Source organism: Mesocricetus auratus, unplaced genomic scaffold (assembly GCF_017639785.1).
Source record: "Mesocricetus auratus isolate SY011 unplaced genomic scaffold, BCM_Maur_2.0 Super-Scaffold_100003, whole genome shotgun sequence".
Taxonomy (NCBI): domain Eukaryota; kingdom Metazoa; phylum Chordata; class Mammalia; order Rodentia; family Cricetidae; genus Mesocricetus; species Mesocricetus auratus.
The window spans coordinates 57,632,404-57,651,111 of record NW_024429188.1 but is presented as its reverse complement, the minus strand read 5'-3'; the positions used below and the strand labels follow the sequence as shown (position 1 = coordinate 57,651,111).

Below are 18,708 nucleotides of genomic sequence, written 5' to 3'. Positions count from 1 at the left end.
AGCAAGAACGGGGGAGGGAATTATGAGATTTCACCCTGAACTGAAGAACTATTGGCATTTAATGGCTACTGGGAAAGAAAATATAACAGTCTTTGGGGGATATGGCCACTGACAGGTAGCTCGTGTCACAGTGGAAGGACACACTTCAATATGTATAGTTACAGCACTAATTGGACCCAGGGAGTTATTAATAACAAATAAAATAAAATGAGAACTTGAAATCAGTAAGGTGATGGAATGGAGGAACTAAAGAGATGGAAAAGGGTGGCAATGGATGAATATGATCAATATACACTGTATAAATGTATGGAACTTTCAAAGAATAAAATTTTTAAGTATATTAAAATTGAAACATGGTAACTTTATAAGTTGTTGAAATGTCTAAACAAATGACACTGCACTTATTAAGATCATACTAAGTACTCACTGAGTGTGGCTGTTACTATTATTTTTTACTTCATGTAATAAACATAATAAAATTCAGAACAAAAATTTGTCATTGGAATAAACATATGATGTATTTTGCCTTGATCCTTAAATGACTAAAAATATCAAAATCACTCAATACATATCTAGATAGAGGATGACAAGAGAGAATATTTAAAGTAGGGCAAATATAAGTTCAAAATTATATACATCTAATGCTGATAACCTTTGGAGGGGTAGTAACTAAGAACTGGCAAAAAACAAGGAAGTGCTAATAATGTTTCTTGATTGAGTTTCCACCTGTGTAAATATATCTAAGTGTGAACTTATAATTTGTTCATGTAAAACTTAAATTGAATTAATTCTTAAAATGAGGTTTGGAATTTCTCATAGAGATAGTATCAGTTTAAAGTAGACTAAAATCAAATGTTTTACTTTGAAAATGAATTATGACTACATTTTTATTAGTTGTTTGAGAATTTTGTGCAACCTGTTTTGATCATATTCATTCCCCTTCCCAAACTCTTCCCAAATCCATCCTCTCTTTCCTTATCCACCCAACTTTGTTCCTTATATTTTTATTTTTATTTATTTATTTACTTTTCAGTTTAAATTTAGATAAGAAACAAGGTTGCTTCACAAGTCAGTTCCAGGGCCCTCTCCCTTTCCCTCCCCTCCTCCCGTGTCCTCCCCCTAACCCCCCCCATTATCCCCTCATTTCCCCAGGGAGGGTGAGGCCCTCCATGGGGGTGTCCATAGTCTGTCATTTCATATAGGGCAGGGCCTAGACCCTTCCCCAAGAGTTCAGGGTGAGAGTGCACCTCACATTGTTGGATGGGAGTCCAAAGTCCGTGTGTATACTTGGGATGGGTACTGATCTGCTGCCCAAGGCTCAATAGATTACCAAGGCCTCCTCACTGACACCCACATTCAGGGGGTCTTGATGAGTCCCATGCTGGATTCCCAGGCTGATGCCTGGGATTCAAGAGTTAACCTTTGTCTGGTCAGCTGTTTCTGGGGGGGTTAAACCAGCCCAGTCTTAATCCCTTTGATCATCAGTCCTCCCTCTCTGTTACTGGCTTTCTTGAGTTCAGCTCAGTACTTAACCGAGGGAGTCTGCCTCTTCTTCGATCAGCCACTAAATGAAGTTTCTGTTTCCCAGACTCTCTGGACATGGGATTATAGGCTGGCACTCCCCAGATCTATGTCTAAAATCCATATATGAGAGAGTACATGCCGTGTTTCTCTTTTTGTGACTGGGTTAATCATTCACCACGATCAAGTAGGTTTCATCCCAGGGATGCAGGGATGGTTCAACATACGAAAATCCATCAACGTAATCCACCATATAAACAAGCTGAAAAACAAAAAGCACATGATCATCTCACTAGATGCTGAAAAAGCCTTTGACAAAATCCAACACCCCTTCATGATAAAGGTCTTGGAGAGATCTTGGATAACAGGGACATACTTAAACATAATAAAAGCTATATACAGTAAACCAACAGCCAACATCAAACTAAATGGACAGAAACTCAACGCAATTCCTCTAAAATCAGGAACAAAACAAGGGTGTCCTTATATTTTTAAATCCTTCAAGACAAGTTTCTGTTTCCCGAAAATTATTAGATATATGGTCACCTATTGGATCATGGAAAAATTACTGGGGAGTGGTGTGGTTACACTTTTAGAGAAAACTGTCTTTCCCTCTCCAAAAAGCTAACAATTGGCAATGTCTCCAGGGATAGGAGTGTGACCATGATATCAACTTCATCTCTACTCTAAGATTTTATCAGATTTGGTTTTGCACAGGTTTAGGGCATAGTGCTCCACCTAGTGAGGATTCAAATGTACAGCTGTGTCCAAAAGATAATGTTTCCTTGTCGTCATCTACCTCTTATACTCTTCCTTCTCCCCTTTCCAAATTGATCCACAAGGATTTAGATGGGAGGGTTGATATATATCTTTCATTTAAGGCTGGAAATTCTGTAATCTCTTATTCTCTGAACCTTGCCCAATTGTGGGTCACTGTGTTAATCATCATCTACTGCAAATAGAAGGTTTTCAGTGGGTCATTTAGAGATGCAACGGTCTATGAACATAAAAATATATCATAAGGAGTTGCTTTAATACTATATCCATTTAGCAGAATAACAGTGTTAGTTCTGTCTAGCCACAGGTTCTTGGCCCAAAACCGATGGCCTTGTAGAATGGAACTTAAATCCAATCAGAACGTGGTAGTTTACTCCCTTGATGTTTGCTCAACTATTGCACCAGTGGACATGTCTTGCCAGGCCAGTCATTATTATAGCTTAGATCCTTAACAGATGAGTGTGTCTGACAATTGTTTTTTCCCCTCTGGTAGCTTTGATAGCACCTTCCAACACTGTGAAAGCTAGCCAGTAAGGATGAAGCTGCCAAACATGTGCCAGATTGATTTTGCCATGTTCTATGAATCAAGTATATGGTTTCTTCAGGGATAGGGTTTTATCATGAAGTTATTGAAGGTAACCAAAGAGCAGTGGCAATAGACAGTAATGTTTGGGAGTCTAAGGACAATAATAGACTGTAATGTTTGGGAGTCTAAGGGCAATAATAGACAGTAATGTTTGGGAGCCCACGGACTATCACTGAACAACTCTAAAAGAAATAAACAATTCCTGGCAATCAATGGGCTTTTTGTTTGTTAGCCTCTGGTGTCTATTAGAAGTATTACTGACCCTTATAGGGCAGCTGTAATTTAACTCTACACACACACACACACACACACACACACACACACACACACACACAAACACACAAATGCTTTGCAGTAGAGGTTTCTATGTCCTTTTTGAAAGATCCTTAGTGTTGTTTACCCTTCTTTATACTCCTCTTCTACCCTATGCTCTGCTTCCCAACCCAGTTTAACCCTTTCTATTCCTATGTTCCTTTTTTATCTTTATACCACTGTATTCTCTCTTCCCTCCACCAAAAGCCCTTCTCCATGGTCATTTAGCAATTTTCTGACTCTGTGGGTATTCCAAATGAAACACATATATCTGATGATTCAAAGCTAACATTCACAGACGATTAAAAAATGTTTGTATTTTTGGGTCTAGGTTACCTCACTCAGAATGATTGTTTCTAGATCCATCCATTTACATGTGAATTTCATCTTTCTTTAACAACTCTACAAAGTTTTTCATGGATATTCATTCAGCTAATGGGCCTCTAGGCTATTTCCATTTCCTGGATATTTTGAATAAAAATGTAATGAATAGAAATGAGCAGATAGCTCTAGAGTACAATATGGAGTCCTTTGAGTCTATGCCCAAAAATAGTATAGCTGGGCCATATGGTAGATCTATTTTTATCATTTTGAGGAATCTCCACACAATTCCCCTCACATTAATACCTGCATTTTGTCATCATTTTTGTAACTTAACCATTTTAAATAGAGTGAGATGAAATCTTAAAGTTTTAATTTGCATTTCCCTAAAGTCCAAGGACATTGAAAATATTTTTAAATGTTTCTCAGCTATTTGTATTTCATCTCTAGAGAATACTCTATTTAGTTTGCTGATCCATTTTTTGATGGTTTGATGCTTTATCCCTACATTGATTTAGGAGCAGGAATGAAAAGGGTCATTTTTAAGCTCACACACTTGAGTTCAAGTTCTGACCCTGTTCTCAACTTCTTGTAGGCTTCTGAGAAGTCACTTAGCATCATTGTTTCTTTTTTGTAATACTTAAGCAATGTGCCTTCATATTCTGTTTACCCAATACATATGTAAATGAGAATAAAGTAAGAGTATTTAACCTATCATGTATTATCTACAAATGTAATTTAGTAAGTTGGTATAACAAGGAAAAGAAAAGCATCATCAATCATGTTGGTGTTTCCTTCACTAAAAGTAATGAATGCTTCCATTGAAGTGAGCTCACATCTATTTCTGTAATCCTTGAATACTTGTAGCACATTAACCTCATTACTCTAAGGTTTGTACAGTTTACTTTAATGTATTACTACAGTGTGGTGATATATATTTATGATTTATTAAGGCTTGCCTGAGGATTCAGAAAGCAAAGTCAGCCAACCAGACACACACCTTTAATCACAGCAGCCAAAAGCTAGGAGGTAGTGGTACACACCTTTAATTCTAAAATTCAGGATTAAGAGGTAGACGGATCTCTGTGTGTTCAAGGCCATCCAGATCTTACACAGGATTGATACAGTCCTAAAGAGAAACAGCTCACACAAAGATGATCTCAGGTGAGACCTGGGATCACATGCCTTCAATCCCAGCATAAGGGAGGTATATACGACAGGAGCGAGGTTCCAGTATCAGGCATTCATTCTCCAGCCACACTGAGGATAGGAAGTCATTCAGTCTCAGCATTCTCCAGCCACACTGAGGAGAGGCAGCAAGATCAGCCCTTTCAGCCTGAGGTAACAATAAGAACTAGTGACCAACTACTTTGCTTTTCTGATTTTCCTCTTGAAGTTTGAACCCCAGTATCAGGTGTTGGGTCTTTTATTTATCGTGCTACATTACAGCATCATGGTACTTTGGAATTTTATTTGTATTTGTCTTTTTCCTTAAAAAGGAGATATCATAGACATTATCTACAAAACATTTATGAGAATGGAGACAGGCATGGTGAACAATAAAGTGGCAAACTTCAAATTTATTTATGTGGATGCTATCTCAGAAGAGGAAGTGGCCCCTAACCAAAGAAAAGCAACCCAGAAGAAGTAAAAGAGAGAACTCCAAGACCATGGAAAATGTTTAAATAATAATGATAAAGAGAATATGAAGAATATAGTGAAATCTGAGGGATTGTAATAAATCTATTTTTATAGTAGGGAGATCAAAATCAAGTCCAAAGAAAATAACTACACATAATCATCTCAGAACTAATTTAACAAGCAGTGATCATTAATGTTCTAATTTTTATTTCAAGAAGTTTCTTTCATAAGCACTTCACTTGAACCCATCATACCTTAGCACTCTAATCATCTGTTTTATGACCCTATTTTTCTTTTATTAGTACATTTTAAATGAAGTAACTCTCGTTGAATGGTGAAATATGCTATACAGTACAGTGTACACTAAGTAGTCTCACTCCAATCAAAGAAGGAAGTGTCCCACAAGCAGGCAAGAGTCAGAGACAGCCCCTCCCCACCCAGCTCCCACTGTTAGGAATTCCACAAGAACACCAAGCTACTCAACCACAACATACATACAGAGGAACTAGGTGAAAATTCTACAGGCTCTCTGTCTGATCTCTTAGAACTCTCCTGAGTCCCTGTCAATTGATTCTGCTACCATATTTTCTTTATTCATTCTCCAGTTGAGAGGCATCTAGATTTGTTGGAAGACAATGCTGGCTGGTAGAGGTTGCAGTCTCATCATGGCCTGGAAGGTTATCTCAAAAGTTTGACAACGTGGGACTCCCTCCCTCCAGCAGAACTTCCTATCTCTACTGGTCCTTATCTGGAGAATGTCCTTGGGCCTGGAGGACTGACTTTATCTGAAAGCTGTCTCTAAACCAGATGCCTGTCTCTAAACCAGAAGTCTGACTTATCTTTAGCTTGAACCTTGGCACAGATCCCTGCTAGAAGGCTCACTTGCTTAACATATGATAACTAGGACTTGTGCTAGTTACCATAGGAGTGTGCCATTTAACATAAGTTAGGGTTTGTTCCCAGGCTCCCCAATCCTATATATTCCTTATACTCTGGAATAAAATTGAACAGATTCACTAAAGTCTGTCTCCCAGAGAACTGTCTCTATTCCTGCTCATGGGCCACATGCAAAAGGGGATGGGATAGGGGGTTGGTGGGGGACAGGGGAGGAGGGGAGGGAGAGGGAACTGGGATTGATATGTAAACAAGCTTGTTTTTAATTTAAATAAAAAACTGAAAGAAAAAATAACTTTCTGTCACCACTAATGCCTTTCCCTCTCGGCCTGGTAGTCTACAGTCCCCCACTTACATAGATCGTTTCCAGTTTCTGGTTATTATGAATAAAGACAAAATGAACATAGTTAAGCCAGTGTCCTTGTAGAAGGCTGGAGTGTGGGTGGGGGACATGGGAGGATGGGAGGGAGAGGGAAATGAGATTGGTATATAAGATAAGATTTTTTTAATTTAAATGAAAAAACATCAAGGCCGATAACACTGCACAAGTATGTTTAGGACCATTTCAGAAACTGTTGAAAACTCTGTACTAATCCCAAGCCAAAATTCATTTAATAACTATTTTTTTGAGACAGGGTCTCTCTGTGTAGCCCTGTCTTGGAACCCCCTATGAAGATCGGGTTAGCCTGAAACTCACAGAGATCTTGCTGCTTCAGCTGGGGTTAAAGTTTTGTGCCACTAAGCCTTGCTCCATTAATAATTCTTAAATGAACTTCAGGTCAACAACTCAAACAGCAATTTTTTAATTCAAACATTCTAATAATGTGTAATCCACATACACATAAAGTTGATATTTGCATGCTGAGGAATGGCAGTAAGAAAATATTAAAAGTTTCTGTTTCAAAAATGAAATAAATAAATAGTTTCTCAGCCATTTTAGTTCCCTTTATTGAGAATTCTCTGTTTAGATCACTACCCTAATTTTAAATTAGATTATTTGGTATTTTGGTATGCAGTTTCCTGAGTTCTTTATATACTCTGTATATTAATCCTCTATTGAATGTAGCATTGATAAAAAGTCTTTTAACATTCTGTAGTCTGCTGTGTTGTACAACTAAGGGGTCCTCTTCCTTAAAGAAGCTTTCAGTTTCATGAGGTCCATTAATTAATTGTTGATTTTAGTGTTTGTGTTATTGGTATTCTGTTCAGGAAGTTATCTCTTATGCTAAATTTGTTCAAAGCTATTCCCTACTTTCTCTTTTATCAGGTTCATTGTGTCTAGTTTTATGCAAAGGTCTTAGATCCACTTGGACTTGAGTTTTGTGAATGGTGGTTAAGTATGGATCTAATTGCATTCTTCTGCAGACATTCAGTTTCACAGGAATTATTTGTTGAAGATGCTGTCTTTTTCTATTGTGTGTTTCTGGATTATTTATAAAAAAATCAGTTGTCCATAGTTGTGTAGAATTATATATGGGTGTTCAATATGATTCCACTGATAAACATTTCTGTTGTTATGCCAATACCGTGTGTGTGTGTGTGTGTGTGTGTGTGTGTGTGTGTGTGTGTGTTTATTAACTAAGTAGTGCAAATTGAAATCAGGAATGGAGAAACCTACAGCAGTTATTTTATTGTGCAGAATTGGTTTTGCTATCCTGCGATTTTTTGTTTTTCCATATGAAGGTGAGAAATGCCTTGTGCTGGAGGCTAGATGTCTCAGTTGCAGGTTTGGAATTTTGTGGTTTTGTTTTTTATTTTAAATATAACAACTACAAATCCCCCTCCCTCCTCTTGCTCCCTCCATCTCTGCTCAAAGGGCATCCACTTCTCAGAGCTGGTAAGGCCTCCCACGGGGAGTCAACTAAGCTTGTTGTATGGATTTGAGGCAGGACCAAGTCCCTCCCCACTGTGCCAAAGCTGAGCAAAGTATCCTACCATAGGGAATGGGCTCAAAAAAAAAACAGATCATGCACCAGGGATAAATCCTGGTCCCACTGCCATTGTTCCCACAAACAGATCAAGCCACACAACTGTCATCCACATTCAGAGGGCCTAGTTCAGTCCTATGCAGCTATCAGTCCAGAGGCCATGTGCTCCCACCACTATCTCAGGACAGATGTCTTTGTGGGCCCCTCCTTTGCTCACATAATCCCTCCTACCTTTTCGACTGGACTCCAGGAACTCAGTTCAGTGCTTTATTGTGGATCTCCGCATCTGCTTCCATCAGTTACTAGATAAAGTTTCTCTGATGATAATTAGGGTAATTACCAATCTGATTACAGGAGAAGGCTGGTTTAGGCACCCTTTCTACTACAGCTAGGAGTCTTAGTTGGAGTCATCCTGGTGAATTCCTGAAAACTCAGCTATAATTCTAATAGGTCTATTTTTATGTGCTAGTTGTTCTTTTTCCCTTGCTGCTTTTAATATTCTTTCTTTGTTCTGTATGTTTAGTGTTTTAATTAATATGTGTCAAGGGACTTTCTTTTCAGCTCAGATCTGTTTAGTGGTCTCTATACTTCTTGTAATTTATAGGCATCTCTTTCTTTAGGTCAACTTCTTGTAATTTATAGGCATCTCTTTCTTTAGGTCAAGACATTTTTCTTTTATCATTTTGTTGAAAATATTTTCTGGGCCATTGAGATGGGATTATTCTCCTTCCTCTATTCCCATTATTCTTAGGTTTGGTCTTTTCATAGATTCCCAGATTTCCAGGATGCTTTGTGTCAGGAAATTTTAGATTTAACATTTCCTTTGACTGCTGAATCCATTTCTTCTGTCATATTGTCAATTCCTCACATTTTCTCTTTATTTCTTGCATTATGGTGGTGAAACTTGCCTCTGTAGTTCACAGTTGAATTCCTAACTTTTTTCACTTCCAGAATTCCCACAGCTTGTGTTTTCTTTATTGCTTCTATTTCCACTTTCAGTTCTTGTACAGCTTTACTCATTTCCTTCAATGTAGGCTTTAACGGACGCTGTAACAATACGCGACACACAATCAGACTTCCTCCTACACTTCAACTGTTTGTTTCTTGGCCTTCTTTGAAAGATTCATTCATTTACTCCCATTGTGTTTTCCTGGACTTCTTTAAGTGGTTTATTAGTTTCTCTTTTATCAACCTCTGATCTTCATACATGTGGCTTTAAGATCCTTTTCTTCTATTTTAGCTGTGCTAGAACATTCACGGAATGATGTATTATGATAGCTGAGCTCTGGTGAAAACATTTTGTCCTGGTTTTTATTGGTTGCATTTTTATCCTGGCATCTAAACATCTGGGTTTGGGGGCTGATTATAGGTCTAGGTGCTGATTTTTGGAGGTCAGGATAAAGTGGTCTGTGGGATCCACAGGAGGCAAAGAGAGGGGGAAGGGAGGCTGCAGTTGGTGTTCTGTTGCAGTACTTGGGATGAGCCTGAGAGATTGGGTTTGCTGGGGTAACACTGCGAGCAAAGAAGGTCTGCAGGAAGGCAACCTAGTCTTCTCAATTATATTCTTCGTAAATGGTATTTCTGAGTTACCAAACTCTGTCTGCCAACATATGGTTTAAGATTCCTTATAGTGTGATTGGTATATTGTGATACCCTGAGGGGAAACACAGTTTGAATCCTGCCTCTATCACCCAAGGGTGTTAAATATTGTACCCAGGAAGTCACAGTTAGATTATTCTTTAAGAATAGGAACTTGGGTATTCTGTGTTCTGCCAAAATACATTTTTTATGAAGAATTATGATTCCTCTTCACCTTTTTTGTTAAATGGTTTGTAATAATGTTTTCCTGACTACTTAAAACTTCTGGAATCATATTAGATTTTAGTAACTAAAATAAAGATATTATTAAAATATGATCAAATAAAATAGGAGAAATTTTTGAGGAAGCTGAAAAAAATAATTACCTTCACTTTGCATATTCAGTTAGTTAAAACAAGGATTATAGAAATATCACAGATAGTTTATGATCAGAAGTCTGTGTATTTAAAACTAAAATATATTGATGCAAATGATAGGCAAAATATCCAAAGGATATAATGCTTTCTTTAACTATGAGCTTTTTGTGTGCAATAAAACTTATTGAAGAATTAAATGACAAGTCTGACGCAGCTTCCAGCACTCCCTGTTGAGTTCCCTCATTGTGACTGTCTTCATCTACTGTCTCTCTGAAGGCGTGTCTTGTCTGTCTTCAGCCAAGATGTACATTCCTGAAAATTTCAAAACCATCTCAAATTTGATGTGCAAATTTTAATTCATTATGTCACATCCATATCTGCTCCTCCTATGTGACATTTTACATCAAATGTTTCCTTGTGCCTTACTACCTGCATTGTCATCACCTACAGTCACCATGTCTCTTCACTTACGTATCCTTCATGAATCATTCTGGAATGTGTCCTTTTTCTTCTTCTTAGCCTTTACTTTATTTCAAAACACAAGTCTTCCTTGTCCTAAGAGTCTTGCTATGATTCCCAGAAGGGCCTTGAATTCTTGGGCTCAATTAATCCTCCTGCCTCAGCCACCCAAAGAGCTGGGACTACATACATTTGCACTGTGCCAGGCTGTTTAGAAATTATACAGGTCCTCCTTTGCATTTACCTATCTAAAACACATAAGTTACCATGGAATTATTTTGATTAAATTCTTTTCATGGTTCTCAGTCACTTCAACTCACACTTCTTGCAATGCTTACCAAGTCTTTTCAAACTCTAGTTCCTGCCTACATTTTCGACTCTATATATTGTTATTCCTTCCATAACATTCTGGGCAAGGGATCCACTCAACCAACCACCGAAATTCTCTTTGCTTTCAAAAATAACTTTTATTACATATAATATATCCTATTCTCTGTCAGAGAGGAGGCCTAGGTAACCTATTGAGCCTTGAGCAGTAGATCAGTACTCATCCCGAGTATACACACGGACTTTGGACTCCTATCCAACAATGTGAGGTGCACTCTCACCCTGAACTCTTGGGGGAGGGTCTAGGCCCTGCCCTGTGTGAAATGACAGACTATGGACACCACCATGGAGGGCCTCACCCTCCCTGGGGAAATGAGGGGATAATGGGAGGGGGTTGGGGGGAGGACACCGGAGGAGGGGAGGGAAAGGGAGAGGGACCTGGAACTGACTTGTGAAGCAACCTTGTTTCTTATCTAAATTTAAACCGAAAAATAAAAATAAATAAATAAAAGAAATAATAATTGCTGTTTCACACATTAAATTCAGCTCAGGGCTTTCCTGAAATCATTGAGAACAGAGATTTATCTATTTGTGTATCTCCAAAGAGACTGACATAACACCTGCATGGCATACAATAGGCAATTGATAAATTTTTTAGTGAAAGTTTAACTGAATCAATATTTTTTACTTCCTTAGGATTAATGTCCAAATTTCTATATTATCCACTTATATTTTCTCTTATGAGTCTGATATATCTCACTTTTTTGTTTTAATGTGTTTTAAATGCTACCATCTTGAGTTTTTCTATTGACAAAAATCTAAAAGTATGTGTATATTATCTGTTTGTAGAATATTATTTTATTACTATTATAATGAAATACTCATTTATTTATATACATGTATTACTAAATTTTAATTCTTAATAGAGATGCAATATTCTAGCTCCTGTGCAAAAATATTTTGATTAATTCTAACAGAACCTAAAAAATGTATTTCTTTAGCTGTTTTTTGAGCAATGAAAAGAAAGTAATTACTCTTTCCATGTATGAAAACTTTCATACAGCATTATAACTATCAATGAGCTAGAACACATTCAGGGTAGCATGGCTGTAGAACTTCATAATTATAGAAAACAGAAAGAATTAAAATCATTTATTCATGTAACATAGCTATATAAGCACCATGTAGTATAAAGTACCATGTAATATACAAGGCAAAGTATAAAATAATTTTCTTCACTAAAATAGATTTTTGTAAGTTTTTTGTTATTTGGCAGCAGTATATAGAAGAAACTGAGGTCATAAAACTTTAAAAGTACAATGTGTTACACTTTAGAAATAGAATAACATTTGGAGAAACCTACAACTAGCTCACACAGCTTGGATTAGAAAATATCTTAAACTTAACAGTTGTTTGTTCTCAGATGTCATATTACAAGTAATAAAACCTATGCTTGTGTAGTTCTTTGAAATAGATGTATTATCTTATTTGATTGTGAAAAATATCTTTGCAGTGAGACAAATACTTTCCCCAAATTTACAGACAGAAGAAAACAAAACTGAAAGGGAGAGGAGGGTATTCAATAATAATTCACGTTATATGAAAACGGTTAGATCTAGAAATCTTATTCAAGGCTTTTAACTCTTAAATTGCATACTAAATAACAATATATTGCCTAGAAATCTATCATTTTTTTCAAAATGACTCATTAACATTATGCAATAGAAAATTTTGAGCAACTTGAGTGGATAATTTAAAATATCCCCTGAGTCAGTTATCTAATGCATCAAAATAATGTTGACCTTTGATTATTGAGTCATTTTAATTGCAGTGAATGATAAGGTTCTTACAATAGCATATATTGGCCTGACCAAAACAAGAAGGTGAACTCGTGATCAAAGAATAAAAGTCACTGTTGGTATTTCCTCCTCTGGAAGCTGGTTTCTGTGTTTGCCAGGTTACTAAGTGCCTAATCCTGTGTTAAGAGTTGTTAGGGCTAGAGAAATCACTGGAAAAACAATTCTTTACATCTCAAGTCCACTAACTATTTCAATAAGTAGTACACATTTTAAAAAATAGATATTGAAATATCTGGTTAACAATGAATCTCAAATTTAGTGACATCCTTAAAGGAATAATTTAAGAATGAAATCAATGGATAGTGCGAGGACAGTTTTACTACTTTAACTTTCATAACAATGATGCATTATAAAGAAAACATTATTTGCTAATAAAAAGAGTTGAAAATACTTCGGCATTCAATCTTTTTTTAAATATATATTTGCTTATATATACATTCTTAGTCATCTGAAATCTGTTCAGTGAATTTTATGATACTGTAACTACTTAGGTAAGCAAATTCTCATGGCCTTTGAGTTTGACTTTAGAGATACATTCTTGTGTGTTCAGAGTTCAGAAGTGATACTAGTATTTTCACATAACATTGGACGATCATTCTATCATTTTTCTGTACACACACACACACACACACACACACACACACACACACACACACTGACTTTCCTATGTATTTTCAAATTCAATTAGAAGCAAAAAAATAAAAGGTGCTTAGGATTGAAGAGTTACAGTCTTATTTTGCTTTCACTTTCTTATTCTGCCTAGCCAACTGCTATGGAAAAGTATCCACTTATTAACTTATTAAACAAAAAAAATATAGTAGTTCTCTTATACTTTCTCCTCGTGTCTCATTGTTCCCCGTTGCACCTATCAGACCTATATACTAGGTAGACATCTGGGTGTGATTTATCTGTCTTCCACATTCTATTGCTGACTCTTTAAGTTCAGTGACCCTGTTAATTTTGTGCTTCTGCGTATCACCGGTTCAGAAAGCAATGCGTAGTAAGAGCTAAATAATTTTCAGATAGCTTTTGCTGACCCAGTCTCTTCCTCTTCTTCTTGACTACGGTTCTGAAACATAAGCTGTACAATATAGTAGGATCAATATCCGCAGATAAGGAAAGGCTGTCCCAAACAGCTTGGGCTCTCTTCCTGCTTCTTCGAGGGGAGGTAACTGCTTGAGAATTGCAGGTAGCTGTCCAAGACAGAAGAGACTTTGTCCTTTTACCTTGGAAACAGGGCATCTGTTTTGCTTGATGAATTATATTAACCTCAAGGTATAAACCTTAAGGTGTTTTTCCTTTTGAGTTATTGGCCTATGGTACAAACGGTACACATACATTCAAGATACCATTCACCACAGGAGCACTTGAACTTTGAAAGACTGTCCCAAAATGCATCTTAGACTTCTTTAGTACCTTGCTATATATCAGTAAGCAATAAGTCCTCCTTTTAACTGTTTACCTGAGAGCATGTTCTGTTTCACTGGAATCAAGATGCTTAATAAATTTGTAGTCCAACCTGGGTGTGGTAGCACATGCCTTTAATCACAGCGTTTAAGGGGCAGAGACAGACAGATCCCTGTGAGTTTGAAGACATCCTTATCTACAAAGAGAGTTCCAGGACACCCAGAGCAGTTACACAGAGAAACCCTGTCTCAAACTCTCCCCCCCCCCCCGCCAAAAAATTGTAGCCCAAATACAGTAACCAGAAATTTTGCCCTTATATTCCTGATAGTTGGTATGTTTATTTTATTTGTTATCCTCCAGGCAGTGGGAATATTTCCTTTAGGTTGTCTATTGATAAATCTGATATACATCATGCAGCTCTTTCGCGTATGTTTGCTAAGTAACAAAGTGAAGAAAACTGGCAATTCATTGAACATTTGTCTCCATGCTAGACATTTAACAAATAAACCCATAGTTCATTTCTTACAACAGTTCCAGGAAGGTGGCCTCGTTAGCCACTTTTAAAACAGGGAAATGCAACTATTAAATGGTTGTATCTGAATTGGAAGTAAGGACTGTTAGACTCCAAGGTTAGTTTACTCTTGCCTATTGTTTCACTATCTGCTCAATGTGATTTTGTTGTGAATGAAAGAAATAAAACATAGCAAAATATCTCAATGATAGTTGGGTAAACAAAAGTAAAGATTTCTATATTGTGCACAGTTTTCTTTATTTTTTGAGAAATGCCAATTTCTATTAAAATTGTTGCAAACTCATAGTTATCAGCTATTACAGCAGTCAATTCAGAAGCAGAAACATGCTTTTATATTTAGTTTGTGTGTTCTTAGAGCATGCCTGGTAACATGCAGGATTCATAGAGCTCTGCAAAATACTTTTGCACTGCTCACTTGAGAAATGTTTGTCTTCCCCCTTCTCTTGCCTTGTCTTTTCTTCTTTCTCTTTCCATCTTTTCTTTCTAACACTCTTCTGTCTACTATAGCCTCCCATTACATTCCCTCCCCTCCTCTTCTCTCCTCTTCATTCTTTTATTCATTTTTCCTCCCAACATAAGCTGAGTGCTTACCATTTGTCAGGTACTGAGAACACCATGATGAACAGGAGACGGTATTATTCTCAATGCATGTAAGAGAGAAAATATAAGCATAAAAATTCTAAATCAGGGTGATAATTTGGAAGGAATAATGCAGTTCTATTTTTAACATATCTATCACACTTACTAACTTAGTGTCTCTTGGAGATTTTTAAGTCATTTTTCATTTATTAAAATATAATTATATAATGTTCCCCACCCCTGTTCTCTGCTCTATCCTGCCAATATAGGCCCTCTCCCCTGCTCTTTCTCAAATCAGTCACTTTTTCTTTTACCATTATTGTTACAGACCCTTTTGTCTGTGTGTGGGTGTGGAAAGGGTGGCTGAAACTGAAACCAGGGCTCTGACCAAGCTAGACTAATGATTTACTATTAAGCAAACCCCCAGCCCACATTCCATTCTTTTAAGATAGTAAATTACAAAGTGTCTATAAAATGAAAAATGAAACAAAAAAATTTTTAAAAAAATCTCAGGAAAAGATTTTCCTAATTTGTTCTTTGAAAAATAATCGAACTATTATTTTATGTCTTAAAATGACCCTTTATCTAAAACCTTAAAGTATATTTACCTAATCTTCCCCTCCCACTTCACCCTCCTGCCTCTCCCATGTCTGCTCTTTCCCCTGCTCCTTCTCAAATTCACAGCCTTTTCTTTAGCCATTGTTGTTGCATGCCACACATGGATAAACATATAAATACAACCTGCTGACTCCATTTGGTGTGCTGTGTATGTATATGTTTCTAGAGCTGACCATTTGATATTGGATAACAATCAGAGGGTGCTTTCCTGGAGAAGAAGACTAATCCTCATTTTTTCTCAGCGGTTGTTAATTGTTTATAGCTCTTGATCTAGAGGTACAGACTAGTGAGAGTTCCCCACATACCTGCTGGGATGTCCTTAGTGTTGGAAATTTTCAGGTCTTGTATAGGTAGAGCCATGTTGTTGAGATTTCATGGGTGTAGTAAATCACCTTCTAGTTCTATGAAAGCTAAAGCTCAGGGAGGAGGATTTGAGGTTAGAACCATCATATGTCTCCCTGAAGTCGGGTGGAGTAGGGGGTAGAGTTGGGGTGGTCTTTTGCAGTAGGGACTTACTTATAATGAAGGACAACAGCAATAGCCTATGCTGTTTTTAGAAAACAAAACTCCTGTCCAATAACTTGACAGGAGGATTCTTACACTTGGTACTGAGGTTTTGTTAGACCAAGGCTCTTTGGAGGCATATTATTATCCCCAAGGGGTGTAACTTTATGTGAGTGTATTACATGAAATTTTAAGTTCAGTAAATATCAAATAATGTTTCCTATGTTTTTTTGAGCATCCTTAGTGTTTACTTATCCTTCTTGCTCCCTCAGTATTGCCTTCCTTCTGCCTTGGCAATTAAAGCTCACACTCCAGGTCTTTCTGATTTTCCCCTTAAGATCCCCTGTATCTTGCTATTCTCCTCTCTAGAGCCCCCAGGTCCCATTTTACTTTCTGTGTTTTTAGAGTTGCCTCAGGTTATACACTTATACTTAAAGATTTGAAGCTAGAAAAATCAAATGAGAGAGAATATGTGACATTTATCTTTCTGCGTCTGAGTCACCTCACTTAATATATTTTCTAGTCACATCCATCCATCTGCAAATTTCCTGATTTAAATTACTGTATAGTATGCCATTGTGTGTATATGTACTACATTCTCATTGTCCGTATGTTGGATCAGTTGATGGACATTTAGGTTGTTTCCATTTCCTAACTATTGTGAATGCGGCAGCTGTGAATTTGACTGAGTACATATCTGTGGAGTAGGATGTCAAGTCGTTTGTGTTTATGCCAGGAAGTTGTAGAGATGGGTCATACGGTAGAGATACTTTTATCTGTTTGAGAATTCTCCACACTGATTTCCACAGTGACTGATTCAGTTTCCAGCCCCACCTACAGTGACCTAAGGTTCCATTTCCTCACATCCTCCCCAGCATTTGTTGTTGTTTTCTTTGCCCTTGCCATTCTAACTGCAGTAAGATGAAAACTTTCAGGTGTTTCAATTTGCATGTCCTTAATTGCTAGGGGTGATGAATTTTTTGAGATGTTCTTTTTTAATCTTCTTTTGAGAACTCTGCTCACTTTCTAGGCCAATTTTTGAATAAGACATTTGTTTTTGTATTCTTCACGATTTCTTTAGTTCTATTTATTCCGGATTTTAATCTTCTGTCAGATGCATAGATAGCAACAATTCTCCTATTTTCTGAGTTTCCTTTTCATCAGGAGAGCTGTTTCTTAGGCTGTGTACAAGATTCTTAATTTTATGAAGTCCCATGTCAATTGTAGGCCTATATTCTTAGGCAAATGGAATTCTATTCATAAAGTCCTTTTCTACACTTATATCATGTATGTACCATGTTTGTTTTCTTTTAAGAGTTACATTGTTTCAAGTTCCATGGTTAGGTCTTTAATTCATGGGTTAGTTTTTGTGCAAGGTGATAAATACAGGACTAATTTAATTCTTCTGCATGTGGGCAACTAGTTTTCCAAGCACCTTTTGTTGAAGCTGGTTTATTTTCTCCAGCTTATCTCTTCTTTTGCATTTTTGTCAAATAAAAATTGACTGAAGTTATGTTTACTCATGTTTGGGTCTTTGATTTTGCTCTATGTGTTTGTTTGGGAGTCAGTCAATATTGCTTTTGTCTATGGTTCTACAATGTATTTTAAAATGTAGAATGGTAATCCCCCAAACATTGCTCTTTTTGTTCAGGATTGTTTTGTATATCGGGGTCCTTTGTTGTTTCATGTGAATTTTTTACAATGTTTCCTATTTCTGTAAAGAATAATATGCAGATGTTGTATGATATTACATTGAATATGTAAATAGCTTTTGGTAGAATGGTCATCTTTAAAATATTAATTATATTAATCTATGAGCCTGAAATGTCTTTCCATTTCATAGTGTCTTTCTCTGTATTTTTTTCCAGAGGTTTAGTATTGTTATTGTAGAGATCCTTCAATTCCTTGGTGTTGGGGCCTAGCCCCCACAGGGTCTCTGAGTTGTTTGTCAGCTGATAGCCACAGGTGCATCCTGTTTTCTAGTCCTGGTTACTGCCCACATTGCCCCCACTGACATCAACATCTAGCAGGAGGAAAACATGCTCTCTTCCACCTAGGGTTTTTCCACTGTGCTACAGCCTTTGTATAAGACTGCTCCCTCCTACAAGAGAGAGACCTCTTAGCACTTGCAATAAAAACACACACACACTCTCTCTCTCTCTCCTGGCAATAAAGGCAGGACATACATTCTCTGAGTACAAACAGCTGGACATCTTGTCTTTCTTTTCCTGATACCTTGGACTTGCTTGTGGCACGGGCACCACAATTGGAGGTCACACCAAGATCCAGAGAGACTTGGAAACACTGAGAAAGATTGGCCAGAAAGAAGACTCAGGAGAGGAGAGACTTGAGAAAGAAAAGATTTGAAAACAGGTACCTCCACTTCTAACAGTAAAATTGAATGGCCAAATCTCCAGGCTTTTGCTTGAGAGATCACCTTCTAAGGAGAAGGTGTATTGAATTAATCTCCAGCCTTTGCCCGATCCAC

General features: G+C 37.1%; 1 long non-coding RNA gene across 1 annotated transcript; it reads right to left on the bottom strand.

The window, feature by feature from the left end:
* Window positions 1-1,728: 1,728 nt before the first annotated feature.
* On the bottom strand, window positions 1,729-18,201 carry LOC121140005. Its single transcript, XR_005876816.1, has 3 exons — window positions 15,111-18,201; window positions 14,043-14,183; window positions 1,729-1,783 (listed from the first exon to the last, which is right to left on the bottom strand). It is a non-coding gene; the product is annotated as an uncharacterized LOC121140005 (long non-coding RNA).
* Window positions 18,202-18,708: the final 507 nt, after the last annotated feature.